The sequence below is a fragment of the Pleurodeles waltl genome, chromosome 1_2 (genome assembly GCF_031143425.1).
Source record: "Pleurodeles waltl isolate 20211129_DDA chromosome 1_2, aPleWal1.hap1.20221129, whole genome shotgun sequence".
Taxonomy (NCBI): Eukaryota; Metazoa; Chordata; class Amphibia; order Caudata; family Salamandridae; genus Pleurodeles; species Pleurodeles waltl.
The window spans coordinates 209,952,849-209,971,718 of NC_090437.1; positions in this window are offsets into that span (position 1 = coordinate 209,952,849).

Below are 18,870 nucleotides of genomic sequence, written 5' to 3' on the forward strand. Positions count from 1 at the left end.
TGCAGATGTCAATGCTGCAGTTAGATATGGCACTGAAGGGGAGCGCGCTGATTCCTTCAGCTTGGCACGGGGTTGGGCAAGGCTGTGTTTTCACATTGATCTTATTTTTGTTATATATAAATGGTTTGAATTATTTTTTTGCAGCTAATTAGAAAGATATGCCTAGGGTTAAATCCACTTTTGTGCAAATGGTTTCAAAGATTTGGTGGACCTGTTTGTCAAATGTAGGGATGAGCTGGAGTTGGACACTAATATTTCAAAGCCACATGATATGGTTGCGGGAAAGGGTCCCATAAACTCTGACCCAATACTATCAAAGGGTGGGTTATCACAAGGGTTGTCACATTTCCCTTTCTACAGGTCACTTTTGACTAGCAGAATAACTGGATTCCATGCCTTGCAAACCACTGCTCACAATTTAACCAAGCATGTGAATCTCTTGCTGCAACGGTGGGCAGTAAACCTACCCAACCGCTGCTCCAGATTTACAGAATAAAATGTCTTCCAATTATGCTATGTGGTGCTGCTATTTGGGGGTACCATGATTGCCAGGCCATCCGATGGGAAGAGAATCGATTTTGCGCAAGGTTGCTGGGCTTGGGCCCCACAAGCTCCAACTTCTTTATACATGTTGAAATGCACCATGATTTTGTCAAAGATTCTGCCACAATTGCTCTGCTGCTTTTGTGGATTGCTGTGTGGAGTGCTGAGCACACTGCATTTAACAGGGAGGTGATCAAAGACTGCCTTGGGTGTGCCATAATTTGTATTTGTTTGCTTTCGGCGAGAGCAACGACACAAACTCCCGTGGCTAGTCTATATTAGAAGTTTTGTTCTCCATCTAGGGCGTCTAGAGTTGTTTCACAGTCGCCAGCTGATAACCATAGAAGACAAAAAGTCAGTTAAGGAGCTGTTCGTAAAACAGGCCAGAAAGAATATGGCCATGGGAAAACCAACTCTGAGAGCTTTGCTGCTTCTGAAAAGTAACGGTGGCCTGGAACCGCATCTCTCTTTTGATAGAAATCCGTGGGAGAGATCGCTCCCTTTGAGGTTTTGGCTGGGTACACTTTGATCTAACCTCTGCTGTCCTCCAGGGCAATATGAGTTGAGCTCCATTGAGATTTCCCACTGTGATAATTATTCACCCCAGACCCTAGAGCACTTGATGTTTTTTGTGGGCATTACGACCCCCCCTGGAAAGAGGTATTTCTTGTCTATCCTCAGAGCAAGAGGGTGTTGTCAATTCTGACCTTCCTGCCTCTATTTGCAATTGTTAAATGATCACATGGTTGCTTTTGCGGTCAGTTCTTTTCTGAAGAGTGGCCTATATTAGAAAAAAAGTAATGAATTTTGGTATCTTATTATGAAGACTAGGATGGTTTCTTGAGTAACACTGTGGGCCTGATTCTGACCCCGGCGGTTCCTTACCGCCGGGGCCAGGGTCGGCGGGAGCACCGCCAACAGGCTGGAGGTGCCCCGCAGGGCATTCTGACCGCGGCGGTTTTGCCGCGGTCAGAAGTGGAAAACCGGCGGTCTCCCGCCGGTTTTCCGCTGCCCTGGGAATCCCCCATGGCAGCGCAGCTTGCTGCGCCGCCATGGGGGATTCTGACAGCCCATACCGCCATCCTGTTCCTGGCGGTTCTCCCGCCAGGAACAGGATGGCGGTATGGGATGTCGTGGGGCCCCTGGGGGCCCCTGCAGTGCCCATGCCAATGGCATGGGCACTGCAGGGGCCCCCATAAGAGGGCCCCACATTGTATTTCAGTGTCTGCATTGCAGACACTGAAATACGCGACGGGTGCCACTGCACCCGTCGCACCTTCCCACTCCGCCGGCTCAATTCTGAGCCAGCGTCCTCGTGGGAAGGCTCTTTTGCACTGGGCTGGCGGCCGGCCTTTTGGCGGCCGCCCACCAGCCCAGTGCAAAAGCCAGAATCACTGCAGCGGTCTTATGACCGCGGAGCGGTGTTCTGGAGGGGGGAACTCTGGCGGGCGGCCTCCGCCGCCCGTCAGGGTTAGAATCACCCCCTGTGTCTTTTATTCCTATTTATTGTGATGAACATTTTAGAATGTTTTATATTTCTATATTGTACCTGGTTTGTAACCTGATTGTGATATACCTACATTGTCTTATGATTATATTTATAATTGAAATAAAAATGTATTAATTCATTCAGTCATTCTTATTTCATACTCTCAATTGGTTTGCTTTAGCCCCACAAACTTTAACTTAATTTATTTTCTATATTCCTCCTCCCACGCTGTCATCTGTGCTAACGGGATGACGTCCTCATATTTTACCCTTGGTAGAGGGGTATGACAAGGATGTCCCCTTTTTCCGTTCGTTTTTAACCTTGCTCTTGAACCATTTGTATCTAGGACTAGATAACATACATTTTCATGGGTTCTCCCTTTTGTTTGATAATAAATTAAATTAGCTGCATATGTGAACGATGTTCTGTTACTCATATCAAAACCTCATTCTTCCCTTCCTGCTTTTACATCTGAGGTTACATCATAAGCTTTAATATCCAGGTATAAACTAAATACTGACAAATCCAAAGTTTTACCCTTAAATAATTTTACCTTTAAAAATGATTTTTTTAACCTCTAATTTCAAATGCCAACGTACTTAACTTAAATACCTGGGTCTTCAATTTTCTCAATCACGTAATACTTCTCCTCCTATAAATTTAGATGCTTGTATTAAAGAAATCACATTATTAACAAATAGGTGGCACCTTCTACATTTATCTTTGTGGATCAGGTTAGTCACTATCAAAATGATGTTAGTTGCCATAATTGTTTTCACAGTATCCAATATTCCTCAAAATATTCACCTTAAATGATATAACACACTTTTCTTAATTCTATCCTTCTTTCTCTGGAAATAACAGAATGGCCTGCATGTCATTACTTAAATTGAAACACCCTAAAGCAGAAGGAGGAGTGAACTACCCAGACTTTGCTAACTATCTGTATGCATTCATATTAAAACCAATCTTTTCATTGAATCACACCTTCTTCAACGTGCGCTCCCTTATGGGTAGACTTAGATAGTGAGCTCTAATCTCCTTTCTCTTTTCTTGAATTTTTAACTTTCAGGTGAAAGCCTCAAAAACTCTCCAGACTGTTTTTTTGGCACACATGTAAACTATTGGCTTCTGTCCCTCCATGCTCCCCTATAGAGTTGAGAGACTTTTTAGATTCCACCATTTGGCACAATCATTTCACACAAATAAAGAACAGATCTATTTACTGGTCAGTCTGGAGATCTAAAGGGCTAACTTGGGTTAAACAATTATACCATGAGAACTCCTTTATATCTTTCTCACAAGTTCAAAAACTTCTCAGCTTGCCATCTATGTCTCATCACTGATGCATACTTCTACAAAACACTATTTCTCAATCATATACTCACTTTCAGTCCCTTTCTACAATTAACACATCAACATCTATTAATCTTACTAACCTCCTACAAACAAGTCCAAAGGCTTTTTCTATTTATCTAATACTACAATGCACCACAAATGATCAACCTAAATCCAACACTAAACTCACTTGGGAAAATAATGTTCATATCACTGTACTTATCTCAACCTGGAAACAGATATGAACCAAAATTAGGAACTCCTCTGTGGAAGCAAACCCAACACAAACATTCTTATGTACAATAGACTTTTTATAACATCTGCGTTCCTTTATAAGGTCAACTTAGACACTCCGGACACCTGCTGGACATGTTCTACACAGCCAGCTGATCTGAAAAACCTGATAGTTCCATGTCCTCATGTCCCCGCATTCTGGTTACAAGTTTGGGCCCAAATACATTTATTATTTTGTTCCAATATACCTTATTCCATTTCTAATGGGTTTCGAGAAAGCACATCTGATGCATGGGCTAATGTTTCATGTAATGTGCAAATAATCGCTCTCCTTCTAGCAATTGGTTTTCAGCAAATTACAAAACATTGGAAAGACTCTAAACAGTTGTTGTTTAAACCATGGTAGTACACTGTTTGTTACAGTCATAGACTAGATACGGCATGCATGCATCCTGTACCTCTTGTTTTAAAATGGCAAGAACTTTGGTCACCAATTACAAAGTTTCTAGATGAAACTGCCAAACGCCCGCTTGCTCAAGAAGTACTTCAACCTCCCTGATGTCTGTTTCTGATTGCATTCTTTTCTTTGTTTATTATGTATTACTTGATTCCCATTTAACCAATTATCTCTGATTCATAATCAGACATTTGTGTGTTTTTATCTGACTGGCTTCTCCTTCCCTTCCCATTATTTTATTATTGTTTGGCCTTTCCTTGATGTACTTAATAGATTTCTCTATGACTGTATCATTTTTGCATGAATAAACTTATGGTTTTACCATTAAAAATTTAACAGACTAAAGATACGGAATAGGGCTGATGGTGGTCAGACGTGCACAATTGCTTAATCGCTATCAAAAACTAAAGAGATGCACTACAAATTGCTCTATATTTGGAACTTCTACCTCTCCAAACTCCACAAAATGTTTCCAAGGTTTCGACCCATGTGCTGGAGAATGTCTGGTCAAATAGGCTCTTTTTGTCATAGTTGGTGACAATGCTCACATATTTGATCCTTCTAAAATGAAGCATTCAATAAGAAGATCATACGCTTCCCATTTCTGTCCACAGCAGCCCTATTTTTTACTGGATCTGATCCCGGCAGTGCTTAAACATATAACATTTAATGACATAGCACTAATTTGGAGCTGCCTATGAGCAGCAAAATTATCTATAATATTATGGTAGAAGAAACCAGATGCACCATCGATTTGTCAATGGTATGGCATGCTCTGGAACACAGTAGCGATGGAATGCTTAATTAGCAACATTAAAAATTTGTATTTTGCATTTGAGGCCTGTTGGACTCCAATGGTATATTATGGTGGTCATTATGAACATGGCGGTAAACACCGCACCGCCGGCGGTGACGGTAACTACTGCCAACAGGCTGGCGGGCCGGTCTGCCAAATAATGAAGCGTATGATAAACAAGCAGCAGGCCATCCATGAACCACCATTTTGGTAGTCCTGCCGACGATGGGGGAGGTCGCCCTGAGGCCAACGGAAAGGCCCTACCCACCCACCAAATTATGGAACACCACACCGCCATCAGTTCTGAGGCTGGAACCACCGTGAGGCAAAGTGCGGAAATGACTCATGTAAAGGGAAACACTCACCGGAGGCACACAGAACACGCCGATGCAGACATGGAGCAAGAGTTGGAAATAATCCCAGTGCTTCTCCTTGCCATATTTCTCCAGGACCATGACCGACAACGATGACCGTAAGTACTGTAGCCTAGTGAAAATGGGAAAAAAGTGCACAGTTATACACCCACCCACACCACAACACACTCCCAACCCCTCCCACCATCCCAAGCCATACATACCATAACAACATGTACATACCAGACACAAGCCAACAAATAACTGCACCAATGTACACACCTGTGCACACCACCCCCCCACAGTGAAACACTGCACAACAGTTCAATATTGTACCAACATGTTTGCTGGACACTAACATTTAATTTAAGCAAATAATTATGAATGTCCAAACAAGGCCATAGGCCAGTCCATAAACTAGTCCCGTAAGGGCAAATATAGGCTACACTAGACTCCTACGATGGTAAAGGAAACTCCACTGAGAAGGGGCATCAATGAGGCAGCCAGGCACCTCAGTGAACAGGGACAGGAGGTGGTGGGGTGGTGAGTCAGGTCTTGAATGGGGGGTCTTGGGCTTAGGTTTAGGAGGTAAAGGTGGAGAGGGTTTGGGCTTGCCCTTGGAAGGAGGGAGAGTGGGCCTGGACTGGGGGGTGACAGAGGGATCTGGGCCAACATGGGGCTTCTTCCTCCCTGGGGAAGGGGCACAGGAATGGGAAGGGCAGACTGGGGTGGACTTTCATGAGGAAGGCGTGGACTGGGCTAGGGCATGGGAACATTTAGGGACAAGACGGGGTGGGCCAGTGGGTTCAAACAGGTCAATGCGGGAGAGGAAAAGCTTCTTCTTTGCAGTTGGAGGGGATTTGGAGGCAGGTCTGGGAGCGCGTGGTATGAGGTGTTGGTGTGCTGGACGTGGATGCAGGTGCCTGTTTAGTCTGCTTATGTATGGTGGATGTGTGTGGTGTGGATGAGTATGAGTGTGAGCGTTTGAGTGTTTTGGGAGGGGGTGGACACAGTGGGAGAAGACAGGCTCCCAGTGTATATGGATGTTGTGTGGGTGTCTGCAGGTCTGGTGAGTGTGCTGCAAGTGTATGTGAATGTAGTCATGGTGAGTACAGGTGTGGTGTCTGGGGTGCATGACTGGATGTCAGCTGTTGTGGTGGCTGCAAGAATGGGGGCAGCAGCAGTGACTGAGGGTGCAGTGCATGTGGGTGTGCATGGTGAGGTGACAGAGAGGTGGGGGAGGCTGGAACAGTGGGGGGAAGTGGATGTTGTTGTGTGTCCTTTGGTATGTTTGGTGTGTGCCTGCCTGTGGTGGGAAGTGTGCTTCTTGTTTGTTGATCTGTGTGCATGGCTCTCTGTATGTGTGCTTGGGATGAGTGAAGGGAGTGGGGTGCTGGAAGGGTTAGAGGTGGTGGGAGGGAGGACGGAAAGACCAGGGACACTGGCTGTCATCAAAGAGGAGGCCAGAGCCTGAAAATATTTCTGTAGGCCAGAAATGACCCAGTGAATGCCTTCCAGGTATGCATTGCATTGCTGCATCTGGGATGCTAGTCCCTGGATGGCATTCACAATGGTTGTCTGCCCTACAGAGCTGGTTCTCAGGAGGTCAATAGCCTCCTCTGTGAGGGCAGGAGGGCTAACTGGGGCAGGGGATGAGGTGCCTGGGGCAAAGGAGACGCCCACCTCCTGGATGAGCAGGCACGGGCAACTCAGGGGGGAAGCAAATGGGAGGGCGGTGATGGTATGAGAGGTGGCGGTACATGACAAAGAATGGGTGTGCCCAGTAGGGTCCTCCACCACCAGGGAGCTGCCATAGGAGGAAGTATCAGAGTCACTACCTCCAGTGGTAGTTGCCTCTCCTGTGGTACTCCTTTCACCCTCCAACCCACTGGTCCCCTTGGCGTCGGTCGACTCTGCCTCCTGAGAACCGTGGGCTGCAACACTCCCACTCGCCAGTGCCACAGCTCCCTCGCCAGGTGATGCTAATGTACAGAGGGACACAAGCACACAGGGGTGGGGAAACAAAACAAGAAAGAAGTATGTCAATTTCAGGAAATATGTACATGTTGGGACACATGCACTCCCACCCAGCTCAGGGACAAACCCTCAGCAGACACAACACATGTTATGAATGTGCCCCTGACTGTTAGGCATGACCCCACAATCCACTACATTCCCATCCTGACCCACTACTCTGATACACTTTGTGAAGTGAATCAATGAGAGACAATGCCAAGCCAACACACCTACAAGTTCTTGATGCTACATTGAATGCAGTGGTCCAAACAGGGAACCCCACACAGGCTCACAGACCCTGCCAAAACTAGCTATGACTCCATCCCACAGACATGGAGGTGTGCAGGGCTGCAGGGAGACACCTGTCTATGTTCCTGGCACTACTAAGCATGCGCCCCTTAGCATCTAACTACAATCATCATAGTGGCATCACAACAGTGTTGGCACTCACCCCCTTGTGGCTGCTGTGCTGCCTTCAAGCACCCATCCAAATCTGGATAGGCCACCGCCAGAATGTGGGCCATTAGGTGAGTCGGGGTCCGATGGGCATCTCTCCCTCATTGGGAGGCCTTCCCAAGATGGGCCTCTAAGGTCTTCCTGGCCCAGCGCCCAAGGTCCTCCCACTGCTTTCTGCAGTAGTGCTCCACTAGTTGTAGACCCCCAGGGTCCATACTTCCTCAGTGATGGCTTGCCATAGTCCCCTTTTCTGATGGGCGTTGACCTGCATGGGACACACAAAGTAAAGAAACAGACGTCAGTGTGGGTGTCCCATACACAAATGCCATGCCTGTTCAAACTGACATGGCCCATGGAGAAATGCATATGGCCAAATTTCAAGCCAAAAACTGCCAGATACAATATGGGTGAGCAGTCACACAGTGAACAGAAATGCAACCAGGCAACCGACACAATCATACACATCTAAGGAGGACAAATAACAACTCACCTGCTCCTCTGGCTGTCCATACAACTTGTCATACAGGGGTAGGACCCCTCCCACCAGCTTCTCCAGCTCCTCTGCAGTGAAGGCCGGGGCCCGATCCCCTTCAACATGTGCCATCTCAGGGACCAGAGTCAGGACACAGCAGCACACGCAGTGGAGTTCTTCACTTCTCATACTGCAGGAGTCAAGTGCCAAAATGGCAGTAGATACCACAGCATTGTGCACCGTCACCGCCGGCGGCAATCATGATTGGCCCAGGTTTCCCATTGACAACCATGTAATCCAATGATCAGGTGCACTGCGGTGCGCACCGCCTACTGCCATGAAGAGCTACCCCAGCAGAATGAAGTAATTTCCACACTACAATACCTGGATGGCAGGAGGCTGCCATTTTGCATCCACCACGTCTCTATAGCCTGGTCGTGGGCCTCATCCATGGCCCCATTCCCTTTCTCCTTCTTCCAGTACTGACATGATTACTGGTCCCCCACCATTTGATCATGGTTGGAAGTGTGTCTACACTGTGGTGCCATTATGACTGAGACACATCACCACACATTAGCCTGACAGGACTGCCTCATTCTTTGTGTTTGTGTGGGTTGCATATATGTTGCATTGAAAAAATGACTTGTGTCACCATGTGATGCAAGTGTATGTCCAAACTCAAGATATGTTCCTTCATTACCCATAGGTACAGACCCATGTGGCGAGGGAGAGCCCCATCTGTTTACAGACCCCTAGTATATCTGGCCACCATGGAGGAATATCACATCATCATTACTTACTGACTTAATCGAGCTACAATCCTTGACCTCTGTGTAGAAATGGATCCTGTTCTGAAGCCGGCCAATAGGAATCACCATGCCATACCTGCAACTGTGCAGGTACTATCTGTGTTCCATTTTCTGGCCACAGGATCATTTCAAGTGACAGTGGGCATGGTTGCAGGGGTATCTCAGCTAATGTTCAGGCGCATCCAGTCCAATTTCCTGAATGCATTAGTTCAACACTTGCAAAGTTATGTCCAGTTTCCCCAAAGGGCTGATCTCACTGCCATCAAATCAGGATTCCATGCCTTTCGCGAATATCCCCATGTGATAGGTGCCATTGATGGTACCCAGATAGCCCTCATACCCCCAAGTGCGAATGAACAGGTGTATAGGATTCATAAAAGATATCAATCCATGAATGTCCGATTGGTGTGTACTGCTGATCAGTACATTTCACATGTCAATGTAAGGTTCTCAGGATCAGTCCATGATACATTTGTCCTAAGAAACAGCAGTGTGCCACACATAATGGGGCAACAACATGGGGACAGAGCTTGGCTCATAGGTGAGTGTGTATGACACTAGATCAGTTACATAGCTGACAGCCAGGCTGCATGCAAGTAAATGTGTCTGTTTCAACACTCTTTCGCCCACTTTTGCAGGGGATTCTGGCCAACATGGAATGGCTCCTGACACCTGTGAGGAATCACAGGACAGATGCAGAGAGGAATTATAATGATGCACATGGTCATACTAGGAGGGTGATTGAGCACACCATAGGACTCCTGAAAGCAAGATTGTGTTGCTGCCATCTCTCTGGAGGATCCTATGCTATGTCCCTGACAGGGTGTGTAAGATAGTGGTGGCCTTCTGCATGCTGCACAATTTGGCTGTGAGGTAAGCTATCACCTGGAAGAGGAGAATGCTGTCCAACCAGCTCTGCCACCTCAGAGGAAGGATGAGCGTGATGGTGAAGAAGAGGGGGAAGATATCAACTCCAGGACCCAGCTAATCCGGCTATACTTCTAGTGACTCTCAGGTATAGTTACTATGATGCTGATGGCTTCACTGCATTGTTTCAGGCTGACTCATGTAGTAAGTCCTGTGGTGTCCTTTACCAGTGATAATGCAAAATCATGACTGAAGTGCAGATGCCAGTGCATGCAGTGGAATGTACAGTGTGACATACTTCGTACACTACAGTCTGTTAGATCCCCTAAAAGCGGCATTATGATGATAACTGGCTAATTCATTCACATTCACAATTGCTATCTCATATTGATTAAGGACAGATATTTTGAGTGCACAGGTGCATTTATTCACATTCAAAACATCCATGAGTGTTGGGACAGTGGAAGGGAGTGTGACATGGTGAACAACATACTCAGGTAAAATGTTCATCTGTTGTTTGCACAGGGGTATCATCCATGGGGGCATTGGAAGATGGTGAGATGGCAGTGGCATGTCAACGAGGTAGCTCAGTGGCACACAAGGGAGATAGTTCAGGGCAGAGTCACTTCCTGACGCTGGGCTTGGTCTTGGCTGGTGATTCAGTGGGATATCTGGGTCTGAGGGCACATTTGCGAATGTGAAGCTGGGCTGCAGGTGTAGGGGTGCTGGTGTCCCGTGAGTCCTTTGGCAGTGCCACCAGTCCAGTGGATGCTACAGATGTAGATAGCAGGGCAGTGTCCTGGCTAGTGGTAGGGGCCTGCAAGTGGGTGAAGGACTCAGGCTGGATGTTTGTCTGACACTGCAGCACCCCTGCAATGGAGGCCATGGTGGCATTGAGCTGTTTCCATTGCTCCATGGCCTCCTGGCGGTGTGCTACCTGCAGCCTCTGATCCTGCTCCAAGGTGGCTGGAATCACCTCCTGGGCAGCAGCACCCCTCCTTGGGCCACACCCTGGGCCACTGATGCCCTCCAACTGGGCCTAGCCCCCTGTGTCTGTGTCCCCTGAACAGGTCTGGCAGTCCCACTTGCAGTTGGCCCTTCATCATCCTGCCTGGTGGTGAGTGGAGACTCTGGTCTCTGTATATGTTGGCAGCCAGTCCGTATCCTGGTGACACTGGTGTGGGATCGTTTAGCCAGAATTGATGGTGGTAGCTGAGTGGTAGAGGTGTCAGTGGTGTCCTGGGTGGGGCTTCTGGAGGTTGTCTGTCCAGGGGTGTGGGATGGGCCAGGGACGACTTCCTCTGTGCCCAGAGATCCCTCTGCACTCTCCTGAGTGGGACCTCCATCTTCAGGTGGAGGACTGGCACTTCTTGACATTTCCGTCTGGGTGGCATGGGTGGTAGTGCCTGCATGTGTGAGTAAATAGAGATGTGGTTGTCCTGCACTTTCTTGTCAATTGCAGCACTGGTCAACAATAATTGGTGGTTGGATTCCCATGTAGTGGCATGCAAGGTCCCTTCGTGTACATTTTGATGCATTTATTGAGGGGGCTGGTGGTGCATTGTGGGTATTGGAGTGCTACTAGTATTCCATGCATGGGTTGGTGACTGTTCACAGGGGGCTGGATGGTGATTTCTATGGGGGTTGTGGGCATGCAGGTGACTTGGATGTGAGTGTGTGGGTGTTTTGGACTGGGTAAGGGATGGGGTCCTGGTGGTAGTGGGAGGGATGTGGTGATACATGTATTATAGGTGTGGTGACTGTTGAGGTATTGTAGTTGACTTACCCTAGTCCAGTCCTCAGTGAATCCAGAGAGGCCCTCCGGGTGCAGGATAGCCAGGACCTTCTCCCAGTCAGTGTATTTGGGAGGAGGAGGTGTGGAGCCACCACCAGTCTTCTGTACAGAGATGTTGTGCCTGGATGCCATGGACTGAACCTTCCTGCGCAGGTCGTTCCATGTCTTCCTGATGTCCTCCTTTGTGCGTGGAGGGTTTCCCACTGCATTGACCTTGTTGACTATCCTCTGCCATAGCTCCATCTTCCTGGCCACAGGTGTCTGCTGCACCTGTGCCCCAAATAGTTGTGGCTCGACCCTGAGTATTTTGTCCACCATGGTCCTTAGCTCCCTGTCTGTGAAGCAGGGGTACTTAGGGGGTGCCAGGGTGTGTGTTGTGGGTCGTGTGTTGTAGGTATATTGTTGTGGGTGCTGTTGTGTGGTTGGGTGTGTGGCTTGTGATGGTGGTTGAGCAATGTATGTGTTTTATTGGTGGTATATTTGTGTGTGTGACTTGTGTGATGGTGAGTTCAGTGCATGCATGTTGTATTTCAAATATCGGTCATGCTATTAGTGTTGAAAAGGCTTGTGGGGTGTGTATGTGTGCGTTTTAAAGTGTTGTTGATGTGTGTCAGGAATGTGCTTTTCGAACTTGCCTATGTGTGCATTTGTTGTTGGCCGTTCCCATTGCTGGCCGGGGTGGTCTTTACAGCCAATGGTCGTTCGAAATTCACTGTCCGCCAAGCTGATTTGTGCATCAGTGTTTGGTGGGCGGGGATTTGTCTGCATTGAGGTATCGAGGTGAGGTGTACTGCCTTTCTGCCATTGTTGGCCCTGGCAGTGGGTTGAGGTTGCAAGATTTTTGGAGGTTTGTCTTTTTGGCATCATTATATGGCGGTATGCAGTTCACCGCCACTGGCGGTCTTTTCTTCACCGTCAGCACATCGGTCAGCGGTGGCTGCCGGCAAGTTCATAATGAGGGCCTATTTCTCTAGGGGCCTTCCCAACATGCTTTGCCCACCATGGATGAGAGCTTTATACATTTTCCATTAACTCTATGAGGAGACAGAACTGACTGTATTTGCACTGGTCTCACATGCTCTAGAATGAGCTGACACCTATTGGTCATGTGTGGTTGCAGATGTATTCACTATTTCAAAAGTAGAGGTTTGAAGGGGGTGGGGGTAGGTCAGGGTTAGTTTTCTTCACTTCTTCCCTTTTTCTCTTTTACCTTTTTCTGTACCTGTCATGAAAAACATGGAAAACGTTTTCACAATGGAATTTGTTAGCACTTAGCTGGACATTATCACTAGCTAATTGCATATGTACTGCTGTGGACGACAATAAAACCGTGTGATAAAAAGAATTAATAAAATTGTAAAATCACTTAAAATTGCAACCGGTATTTTAGAAACTCTTAATAATATTTATATAAACATTATTAACACATAGAATTAATATAGCAACTAAAACACATCAAAATAATTACAACATATTTTCAATCACCATATTAGTGAAAAAGATATTATAAACATTAATATTATTTAAAAAGATATTACCTCGAAAGACGACATTCTCATCAGCAATATTTGTGTCTTACAAATTTGTGTATCACTATATTTATGTTTTCGATAGTTCTTTACCCCGATATTTTTAAATCGATATTTTGTTCTCACACAGAAAACTTCGCTGCCTTGAGGAGCCGAAGTTTCCATCTTCTCTGGACTGTACATGCAAAGGATTTCGCTTTGCTGGTCCCTATTTTACAGTCTGTATCCCACAAAATGCCATCTTTTTTATTTTACAGGCATGTAGCGAGATCTTTTGCTGTAAGCATTCGCTTACGCAAACATTTGAAGAGCTCAATCGGCTGATGTTATTCGTATTAACCTTTTATATGCTTTAGCAGCGCAGCACGTTGAAGCCAGTGCTAGTTCTATAGTGCACTGTAAGCGTAAATAAAACAAAATAAAATAAAAATAATAATAGCAATAACAGCATAAACAAATCATAACATAGGGGAAACGACGTTGGAAATCAGTTCCACGAGTGGCATCTGATTAATAATTCACATACTGAAACAAATCTGTTGGAACCACTTGACGTATTTTGTTTGTCGCCCTGTGAATCTTTTCGATTGATGATTTTCTATCTTACAAAACGCTATTTTCCTCACGATTTCTACGACCTTCAAAGGGACAACCTCAGCAGATGCCAACTTACTGGTGCAGAATTCCACAGTTCAATGATTGGAATCGAAAATCGATCTGTCCACACACCACCTTTCATGATTGTGACTATGTGAAATGATATGAATCAAATAACATAGAAAAGAGAAAAGAGACAAAAATAAATATTTAATAGAGAAATTAAAAGAAAAAACATGAAAAGCAACTGAGCCCCTGGGTGTGCCATACTTAAATCAATTTTTCAGATGCACTTAGGCCCATATTTATGCTTATTGACGCTAAACTGCGCTAACGCAGTTTAGCGTCAAAAAATTTAGCGCCGTCTAACGCCATTCTGAAGCGCCATGCGGGCGCCGTATTTATGGAATGGCGTTAGCCGGCGCAAGCAGACCGGCGCTGCCTGGTGTGCGTGGAAAAAAACCACGTAGACCAGGCAGCGCCGGCGTTGGGAAAAAATGACGTTAGGGCGTCTTAAAATGGGGCAAGTCAGGTTGAGGCAAAAGAATCGCCTCAACCCGATTTGCGCCATTTTTTTACGACGCCCAGACGCCATTTCATGACTCCTGTCTTAGTAAAGACAGGAGTCATGCCCCCTTGCCCAATGGCCATGCCCAGGGGACTTGTGTCCCCTGGGCATGGTCATTGGGCATAGTGGCATGTAGGGGGGCACAAATAAGGCCCCCCTATGCCACCCAAAAAAAATTAAAAAATATAAAAAATTATACTTACCTGAACTTACCTGAATGTCCCTGGGGTGGGTCCCTCCATCCTTGGGTGTCCTCCTGGGGTGGGCAGGGGTGGCAGGGGGGTCCCTGGGGGCAGGGGAGGGCACCTGTGGGCTCATTTTGAGCCCACAGGCCCCTTAACGCCTACCCTGACCCAGGCGTTAAATAGTGGCGCAAATGCAGGGTTTTTTGACCCGCCACCTCCCGGGCGTGATTTTTGCCTGGGAGTATAAATACGACGCATTTGCGTCGCCGTCATTTTTTTAGACAGGAACGCCTTCCTTGCATCTCATTAACGCAAGGAAGGCGTTCACGCAAAAAAATGACGCTATTTGCCCATACTTTGGCGCTAGACGCGTCTAACGCCAAAGTATAAATATGGCGTTCGTTTTGCGCCGAATTTGCGTCGAAAAAAACGACGCAAATTCGGCGCAAACGGAGTATAAATACGGGCCTTAATTTTTGCAGCGGTCCTAGAACTGCACATTCCCATCTCTGCTCCCCTCATTCGTCCTAACAAGACGAAGCCGCTTCTTATTTTTCACGTTTTTGAATGCGCGAGACAATTTACTGCGACTCTGTGAGTCATTTCCATCTTCGTTTGGTGAAGATTATTTGCAGTAGGTTTTATATTAAACACCTGCTGTCCCTGCACGTCCGACACCCTGAGTGACTGCAGAGCATCAGGTTATCTGCCTCACACAGCCAGGCTGCAGGATAAGAGGTGAATAAGGACTGTGGAGGCTGAGTTCTGCAGTACGAAGCACATCAGTAAAATCAGTTAAATAGCGTGAACCGCGACACCGACTTGCCTACTGATTGGCGATAGAAACGACGAAAACGGAAATAACGTAATTTCGAAGGAAAAGAAAAAGACCAGCATGACTTTGGTGATTGTTGCACTTTGGCAGCTACAAATGATGCCAAGCTCGTTTCCGCCACAAGTAAATCTGCCAAACACGAATTGCATTGGGCTGGTATTAGGTATTAAAGCCAACATCTTCATGGGGTTTGAGATCCACAATTTCCGCCTCTCCTCCACAATGATGTCTCCAGGCTGGGGCGGCTAATACATTTGTCAGAACGCGTATTGCGGCTTTCGAGAATTATGGAAATTCTACTCCGAGCAAAGATTTAGTTATTTCAAAGGTAGAATATGAAATCACATTTGGGAAGCGTGAGTGGCATCCGTGGTATACAGTTCACAAAGACGGATCAAAGAAAACATCTCAGTGACTGGGTTTTGTACAAGTTTCAATGTCCTTTGTTTATACGGTGCTTCCAGTCTATGAGTATCTGCCAATAGGAGAAGTAGGCCAGGAGTACTCATGGGAAGATCTGACATATTTCTCTGACTCAAAAGTGCTTTCATTTATTTGAAGAAAACAGACCAGCTGTATGTAGGAAAGTACCATCTTGCCTGGCATGTTACCCCCATATTTTCACTGTATATATGTTGTTTTAGTGTATGTGTCCCTGGGACCCTGACAGCCAGGGCCCCAGTGCTCATAAGTGTGCCCTGTTTGTGTTCCCTGTGTGATGACTAACTGTCTCACTGAGGCTCTGCTAACCAGAACCTCAGTGGTTATGCTCTCTCTGCTTTCTAAATTGTCACTAACAGGCTAGTGACCAATTTTACCAATTCACACTGGCATACTGGAACACCCTTATAATTCCCTAGTATATGGTACTGAGGAACCCAGGGTATTGGGGTTCCAGGAGATCCCTATGGGCTGTAGCATTTCTTTTGCCACACATAGGGAGCTCTGACAATTCTTACACAGGACTGCCACTGCAGCCTGAGTGAAATAACGTCCACGTTATTTCACAGCCATTTACCGCTGCACTTAAGTAACTTATAAGTCACCTATATGTCTAACCTTCACCTGGTGAAGGTTGGGTGCAAAGTTACTTAGTGTGTGGGCACCCTGGCACTAGCCAAGGTGCCCCCACATTGTTCAGGGCAAATTCCCCGGACTTTGTGAGTGCGGGGAAACCATTTCACGCGTGCACTATACATAGGTCACTACCTATGTATAGCGTCACAATGGTAACTCTGAACATGGCCATGTAACATGTCTAAGATCATGGAATTGTCACCCCAATGCCATTCTGGCATTGGGGAGACAATTCCATGATCCCCCGAGTCTCTAGCACAGACCCGGGTACTGCCAAACTGCCTTTCCCGGGGTTTCACTGTAGCTGCTGCTGCTGCCAACCCCTCAGACAGGATTCTGCCCTCCTGGGGTCCAGCCAGGCTTGGCCCAGGAAGGCAGAACAAAGGACTTCCTCAGAGAGAGGGTGTTACACCCTCTCCCTTTGGAAAAAGGTGTCAGGGCTGGGGAGGAGTAGCCTCCCCCAGCCTCTGGAAATGCTTTGATGGGCACAGATGGTGCCCATCTCTGCATAAGCCAGTCTACAGCGGTTCAGGGATCCCCCAGCCCTGCTCTGGCGCGAAACTGGACAAAGGAAAGTGGAGTGACCACTCCCCTGACCTGCACCTCTGCAGCTTCCTCTTCACCTTCTGCCAAAGGATCGAACGCTGACTGCTCAGGACGCCTGCAAAACTGCAACAAAGTAGCAAAGACGCTGACTTGCTGGGCGCCCCCTCTGTCTCCTCATCCAAGTGGCGACATCCTGGTCCCTCCTGGGCCACAGTAGCATCCAAAAACCCTAACCGTGACTGTAAGGAAATGCCTCCTTGGCATGGTTGCCCCCTGACTTTTTGCCTTTGCTGATGCTATGTTTACAATTGAAAGTGTGCTGGGGCCTGCTAACCAGGCCCCAGCACCAGTGTTCTTTCCCTAACCTGTACTTTTGTATCCACAATTGGCAGACCCTGGCATCCAGATAAGTCCCTTGTAACTGGTACTTCTAGTACCAAGGGCCCTGATGCCAAGGAAGGTCTCTAAGGGCTGCAGCATGCCTTATGCCACCCTGGAGACCTCTCACTCAGCACAGACACACTGCTTGCCAGCTTGTGTGTACTAGTGAGAACAAAACGAGTAAGTCGACATGGCACTCCCCTCAGGGTGCCATGCCAGCCTCTCACTGCCTATGCAAGTATAGGTCAGTCACCCCTCTAGCAGGCCTTACAGCCCTAAGGCAGGGTGCACTATACCATAGGTGAGGGTACCAGTGCATGAGCATGGTACCCCTACAGTGTCTAAACAAAACCTTAGACATTGTAAGTGCAGGGTAGCCATAAGAGTATATGGTCTGGGAGTCTGTTTTGCACGAACTCCACAGCACCATAATGGCTACACTGAAAACTGGGAAGTTTGGTATCAAACTTCTCAGCACAATAAATGCACACTGATGCCAGTGTACATTTTATTGCAAAATACACCCCAGAGGGCACCTTAGAGGTGCCCCCTGAAACTTAACCGACTGTCTGTGTAGGCTGACTAGTTCCAGCAGCCTGCCACACTAGAGACATGTTGCTGGCCCCATGGGGAGAGTGCCTTTGTCACTCTGAGGCCAGTAACAAAGCCTGCACTGGGTGGAGATGCTAACACCTCCCCCAGGCAGGAGCTGTAACACCTGGCGGTGAGCCTCAAAGGCTCACCCCTTTGTCACAGCCCAGCAGGGCACTCCAGCTTAGTGGAGTTGCCCGCCCCCTCCGGCCACGGCCCCCACTTTTGGCGGCAAGGCTGGAGGGAACAAAGAAAGCAACAAGGAGGAGTCACTGGCCAGTCAGGACAGCCCCTAAGGTGTCCTGAGCTGAGGTGACTCTAACTTTTAGAAATCCTCCATCTTGCAGATGGAGGATTCCCCCAATAGGGTTAGGATTGTGACCCCTCCCCTTGGGAGGAGGCACAAAGATGGTGTACCCACCCTCAGGGCTAGTAGCCATTGGCTACTAACCCCCCAGACCTAAACACGCCCTTAAATTTAGTATTTAAGGGCTACCCTGAACCCTAGAAAATTAGATTCCTGCAACAACAAGAAGAAGGACTGCCTAGCTGAAACCCCTGCAGAGGAAGACCAGAAGACAACAACTGCCTTGGCTCCAGAAACTCACCGGCCTGTCTCCTGCCTTCCAAAGAACTCTGCTCCAGCGACGCCTTCCAAAGGGACCAGCGACCTCTGAATCCTCTGAGGACTGCCCTGCTTCGACGACGACAAGAAACTCCCGAGGACAGCGGACCTGCTCCAAAAAGACTGCAACTTTATCCAAAGGAGCAGCTTTAAAGACCCCTGCAATCTCCCCATAGGAAGCGTGAGACTTGCAACACTGCACCCGGCGACCCCGACTCCGCTGGTGGAGAACCAACACCTCAGGGAGGACCCCCGGACTACTCTACGACTGTGAGTACCAAAACCTGTCCCCCCTGAGCCTCCACAGCGCC